The following is a 6,307-nucleotide window of genomic DNA, read 5'->3' as shown; positions in this document are numbered from 1 at the left end:
GGTTTTTTTAGAACAAGTAAACCCATGACAATGTCTTTCTGGTAAATGGAATAAAAACAAAAATACTGAAAATCACCAAGTAAGACCAGGATCTTCCTCTCTGAAAATCTCTGTGAAGCACAGACAAAGTGCAAGCCACTAATTTTAGGTCCATGTTATTAGTGGAGATCCTTCAGGACAGTCAGTGGAGCTTGAGAGACGATTTGTGAGAGAAAATGAAGGTGCGTTTTTTAGGATGACATGAACGGTTTCTGAAATTTCCTTGGCTGTGTTGGCCAGATTACGAGTGGCTCTAATGCAGATTTATACAGGCAGATGAGCTGGTATTTGTCTCTCTAGGGAGACTTCCAGGTCTTGAGAAGCTGCCATAGGTTCCTTTGGGAAGGGAGCAGCTGAAAGCTTTCCTCAGCAAGGCTCACCACTGAATGCAGACTGAATGCAGGATCCAGCAGAAGCAAGGAAGGAACATGTATCTGCACAGTTGATTGACAACCATCACTTTCTGGCACTGCCGCAATCCCTTCATTCAGGACCTTTCACCTGCATCAAAGAGAAGAAACTCCCAAATCAGCACTGTCTTGGCACTGTGAGAAGCAGGGAAGGCTCCTCATGGCCCTTGTGGGACCTTGCCAGGAGTACAGGCTAGATATACACAGCCTAGAGAGAACCTTTATTGACCAAAATTTAAAAATATATTCAATTAAAGAGGGAAGAGAGTAATAATCACTTCTACCAAGCAGTCTGGGATTTCTATTAAAGCTATTTTCATGTTTATAGCTAAACAGCATAGGGCTAATAATGTCTCACACTTAAACATTCTATTTGGGACTGTATCTAAGTGCACTGATATAGAAATAAAGCACTTAGGATACATTCTAAAGTGAAACATAGTTTTTTTCTTTTCCTCATTAGTAGTTGAAGAACTGAGACACAAAAAGCCTGAGTGATGTGCTTATGTCCTACAGGTGTCTGTAACAGAGCAGTAACTCCAATCACTTCCTGATGCTTGGAGCCAGTGTATCCAGGTGCTCAGCTGCCTTCATGTTGAATACTCTGTGTCAGCACTGATCCCAGAGAGCTCAGCTTGGGCACATGGGCACCCACTGGCCTCCCTTGGCACACGCTGAGCTCTGGGATGTCTGAAGTTTAACACAACAACCACACAAGGGTGTTCATCCCTTAGGCTGACAAGGCAGAACAACAGATGGAAAAAAAAAGATGTGAAAAACTTCTGTGAGGTCTCTGCTGTCAGTTTGCACAGAGAAGACCCTACAATTTTTTAGGTTTCCTTCTATTCTTCCCTAATTATTAAAGACCAAGCATATTTGTTTTAAGAATGCAAAGATAATAGATTTTAAAGTAATTAATGCAGTATATAATTAATCAAGTCTTCCTGAAAACCTTTAATTTAACTAGAAGGGTCTGTTGGATTTTGTGGTAGTTTCTAAATTAAGCAGTTTATTTCAAATGCCTTTAATAGGTGAGAATAGTGCCCACAATAGAATTCAATCCTAAGCCATCTTTACCTCTAGAGGTTTGCCTCAAGTCACAGCACATGATTATTAATTTACTTCATGGAATATCCATGAGGTTGGTGTTTCAAGTAAAACTCAGGGATTTTTAAATGAGAACTATTAACACATCTTGCACTAAATATAGTTACCTTAAACTCCTAAATCATTAAGAAATGTGCATAAGCACAGTCCTTATGTTTTACTGTATCTTATTACCTAAAAAAAAAAGCAGAAAAGCAGAGGAGCATGGATCAGCCTGCAGCTACTGGAAATCAAGGCTGTTCCACACATGCCAGCTTACAGAGCTGGCAGACTGCTAAAAAAAGCTAAATCATAAAGAATGTTTTTAACTCTTAGCATCAGATGCCTGTTGTAAAAAAAAAAAAATAGTCTCACAGTCTGATGAGTTCTTTGTCCTGGACACACAGTAAATTGATTTCAGAGTGTGTGTGTGTGAGAGAGAGAGAGACAGCGCCCGTAAATTTTCATTGTGATTCCTAACTGCAAATTCTTTTTTCTTTCTTTTTTTTTTTTTTTTATACTTCACTGCACAACACCGTGTCTTTTGTCCCTACTTTGTCTGCAAGAACATGAAAGAGCAGATTGATGGGTTTGTCTGTGATAAACCCATCTCTGATTGCAGAGCCTGTCTTCTAACTCATGGTAATACAATAACCACTAGTTGTACTCTTACGTAATGAAAGACAGCCTGACACCTAGACTCGTGGAGCTGTAAATCAGCCTCTTCCAAGATCTCAGCAGAAGTAAAAAAAAAAAAATAAGAAACAGTTGAAGGCATGAATATAATAAATGTTGTGTTTCAGTAGCAGGAGCATCACTCCACAGTAGCCTCCTGTCCATCTCTACAGAGAGTGATTTGCTCTGTGCTTGACTCTAACCATCCAGTGCAGTACTTGGAGAGTCAGTTCTCCATTCCACGTGTTGGAGAGACCTTTGGTTCAGAGGTTTCAATTTGCAGATGTCATTGCCAAATAACATTTAATAGAGAAGGATAAGTCTTCCAACTGAAACCATTAGTGATGGCTCACTGAGATTCAAGTAGAAAAAAACAAAATTAATGCTTTCATGTCATTGCTGTCGCCTGTTTTATTTTAAATGTGCTCCTCTGTATCTAACAAGCCTAACATTGATTTCCCAAGGTGAACATTCAAAGCTACCTTGCTCCCAGTTATCTCATTTACTGATGAGTGTGTTTCTCTTGTAAGGGCTGTCATGTAGTTGCAAGGGCTGGGCAGTGCAGGGTGATAGACCAATTTAAGGCCATGATGACCATCCTGATCCATTCAGGAAATACCTCAGCACCTGGAGGGGACATTCCAAGAAAACCATTGTCAGATGATAATGGGTTACACAAAAAGGGACAAAGAGACCCTGCTGGCTTCCTGAAAATCCTCAACAAAATGGGGAGACTTCCCAGCAACAGACTGATAGGATCAACAAAGGATGAAGTGCTATGGAAATAGTATGGCCTTTCTTTGCAACACCCTGTGGGAAAACAGGGAACCCACCCTTAGGCCTACATCATCTGTCTATCACTACAAAAATTATTATTGACTATAGTCACTCACACTGCCTAAGAAAACAGGTATAAAAAGATACTGGACATGAGCAAAATCAGGGAGAAGTTCCACCATCTCTGCGGGGGTAACTAACAAAGTGCTCTGTCTCCTTCCACTCCTTCGGACACTGTAGGGGTGAGCAACCATTTACTCTGCTTTCTTTACCTTGACCTTGCCTTATACCTTATAGATTACCGTCTTTACCTTTACCCCATAGATACCTTATTTACTAATTTTACTTTGCTACTTTGCTTTACAGATACTAATTTTACCTTGCCCTACACTTTGTAACTTACTGGGTATATATCTTACTTTATATTCTTTTTTCTTTTTTGCTTTGTGTTAACGAGTGTGTTTAGATTTTGCTTTAGTCTTTGTAAATTGGCCTGTCGTGGAGGGGGAGTCGCTTGAGTTTTGTATTAAGGCTTAGGTAGTTGTGTTGTTTTGTACAGCGTGCTTCTGGTTCTTGGGTTTTTTTATTAGTTAAGTGCAATCGTGCAGTTAAACGTTATCACCAGCGATGCAAACTCTACAGTAGTTTGTCACACAGTTGTATTAATAAAAGTTATTTCGTGAGCTGTTGGAGTTAGTCCAGTTTGTTTCTGGTGCTGGCAGCCTCATAACTTGTAGGAGAAGGTTGCTGGGAAAGTTCTCCATTGCTATTAAGTACCATCCCCATGTCAGGGTATCAAATGTCCTATCCATCCCAGTGAATCTGTCTAGCGAAGGGTCTCTTTAGGTGAGGCATGGACAGACTGTTTTGGGCTTTAAAAGGCTTTGATATTCTGGGGACACTAATAGCCAATAAAAAATATATTAATACAGGTGGGACAAGAAATCTTTACATTTCTGCCCCTTTTCACATGACACGCATGCTGTCATGGCCCTGACAAACCAGATTACAATTCCTTTTCCATTAACCTCTAGAAAAATTTTATTCACTTATAACTTTGATAGTACTTTTGCACCATTTCTACCACTAATAAGTTGTTGATTGTAACCATTACTTCACCGACACTAACAAACAATAAAATTCAAAGAAAATTTGAGATGCTGCAGTTCCCTGTACCAGCTGGAAGCTCATCTTCACCTCATTTTCACATGCATTTCTGGCAACATCTGATTTTTTTAATTTAGACATGCCCTCCATTGTTTTGCAATGCAAATACAGAGATGTCCCACATCCTTACAGTAAATTATCAGCAGCTAAACATTGTGGTTATGAATAATTCCAGCTTGCCCTTGCCCTGATATTTCTCATTTCTGGGCAGGTCAGCCCTGAAAGCTCAGCAGTGAGTTTAGAAATGCCAATGTCCTGAACAAAACTCAGGCTTTACAGAATCACTGCTGCAGCTCAGCACTGAAAATTACTAATTCCCTTTGACCTATTGTTCTAATCTCGATAGTCAAGGAATTTGTTGGTGTTTTCCATGTTATCACAAATCAGTTGGAATAATTTTGAAGGGGATTTTGGTGGGGGCAAGCACAGACCAGGAGCATCCAGGCTGGGATTCCCAGGTTCGCTGTGCACTGTGTAACCTCTACTCTGCACTGTGAAGGATTATGTTTTTCAGCTCTTTTACTGAGAGTGAACCCAGACCAGCCCACAGCACTGTTTCACTGCTGTTAAGAATAATTTCACCATGTCTAACTTCCACCACAACCAACCTTTTAAAAATCCTTCAATGGAAGATGACAGGTATGTGGTACTTCCTCCACATGGAACAAATTTGCCTTTATAAATTCACTCATATGTATTGATAAACAACCTCTGTCCTCTTTGCAAGTGACATTGTATTCTCTTTTGGTGGTTTTTTAACCACACATAGCTGAGGCTTTCTAGTCAAAGCTTATGGCCCCAAAAGAGAGGGATTGAGGAGGGAGTGCAAGATTTGGGGGCAATTTTCTCCTAAGACATGACTCATTTCTCTAGCATCCTGGACTGATGGGTAAAAGGAGCATCAGTTGGTGAGGTTGGCCACATAGTGTAGTGAATTTGGTAGGTCCTTACCACCTGTGATTTCTCGTTAATGTATTAAAATGTAAAATTGCAATTCATTGGAAATGAAGTGTTTAAACACTTGCCATATACTAACTCATGGGATGGGGGGGGGGGGCAAACTTTCTTGCAAGAAATGGGAAAACATTGAAGTTAAATAATTTAAAACGCTGACAGTTTAATAAAACAATAATCGTTCAACTCTACATAAATCTGGGAAATATTTCTTATTCAGGTTTTACGGATGGAAAATAAATATTCCTTTAGAGCCATTAGGGTGTATCCTTCTAAGACCTGCTGCTGCTGGGTCCCTGCATTACACCCATCTCACATGAGCAGAGGAGGCAAGAGGCACGCCCTTGCCTCTGTTCTTCAGCAGATACCAGTTAAAAGAACATTCCTGGGGATGGGTGGGAGTGCAGTACATGGGTGTCCTCAGATTCAGTGCCCTGCATAACCACAGTTTCCACTTGTAGGTATTACCTTATATAAAGGTATTTTGAGCCCTTTATTTCCTCTGAAATCACTTGTGTTCTGTAGTGACCAAGTGCAAAGAGTGGAAATGTAACAGCCCCCCAAAGCCCGCTGCAACCAATCTGATAGTCATGACAGGAGAGGAAACAAGGGGGAGAATCCCTGCCCTCGACCTGCTGCCCATGATTCTTTTCATGCTGCCCAGTATATGGTTGACCTTCTGCAATGCTTCTCTTTTTACAGTCACCAGGGACTTCACCCAACTGCCAAGATTTTTCTAATATCATGGAGAGTGGCTCGGCAACTACATCAGCCAATTCCCTCGGGACTCTGGGACGCATCTCATCAGGTTCTGTAGACTTAGGTCTGTTCAGGTTCCTCAGGCAGCATATCCTGTCTTGAGTGCTACAATGCATGTCTTTGTAGTTACGGAGACAAATTGTCCATGATGTGGAGGCCAGGCATCAGCGGATTTGTCTCAAACATTCTGACTGTTATGATAGGATAGTTGTGATTAGGACAGAGGTCCTGTGGAGGTGGGGCAGTGCTGTGCTGAGCCAACTTCCTGCTCTTCCTGGAGACTCCGCTCAGTCCCCCCACCTCAACTGACTCCCTGGAGAAAGGCTAAAAGGGCTGGCTGTGCAGATGTGAACAAAACAGCATGAAAAATATCATTTACGTAAGAGTCTGCACCAGGTTAACTATGAAAGGGAGCCGATCAGGCCCCCTTGCTCTCTTTT

Source organism: Pipra filicauda, unplaced genomic scaffold, assembly GCF_003945595.2.
Source record: "Pipra filicauda isolate LSUMZ 115617 unplaced genomic scaffold, ASM394559v2 scaffold326_size819446_pilon, whole genome shotgun sequence".
Taxonomy (NCBI): Eukaryota; Metazoa; Chordata; class Aves; order Passeriformes; family Pipridae; genus Pipra; species Pipra filicauda.
This window is presented reverse-complemented; position numbering follows the sequence as displayed.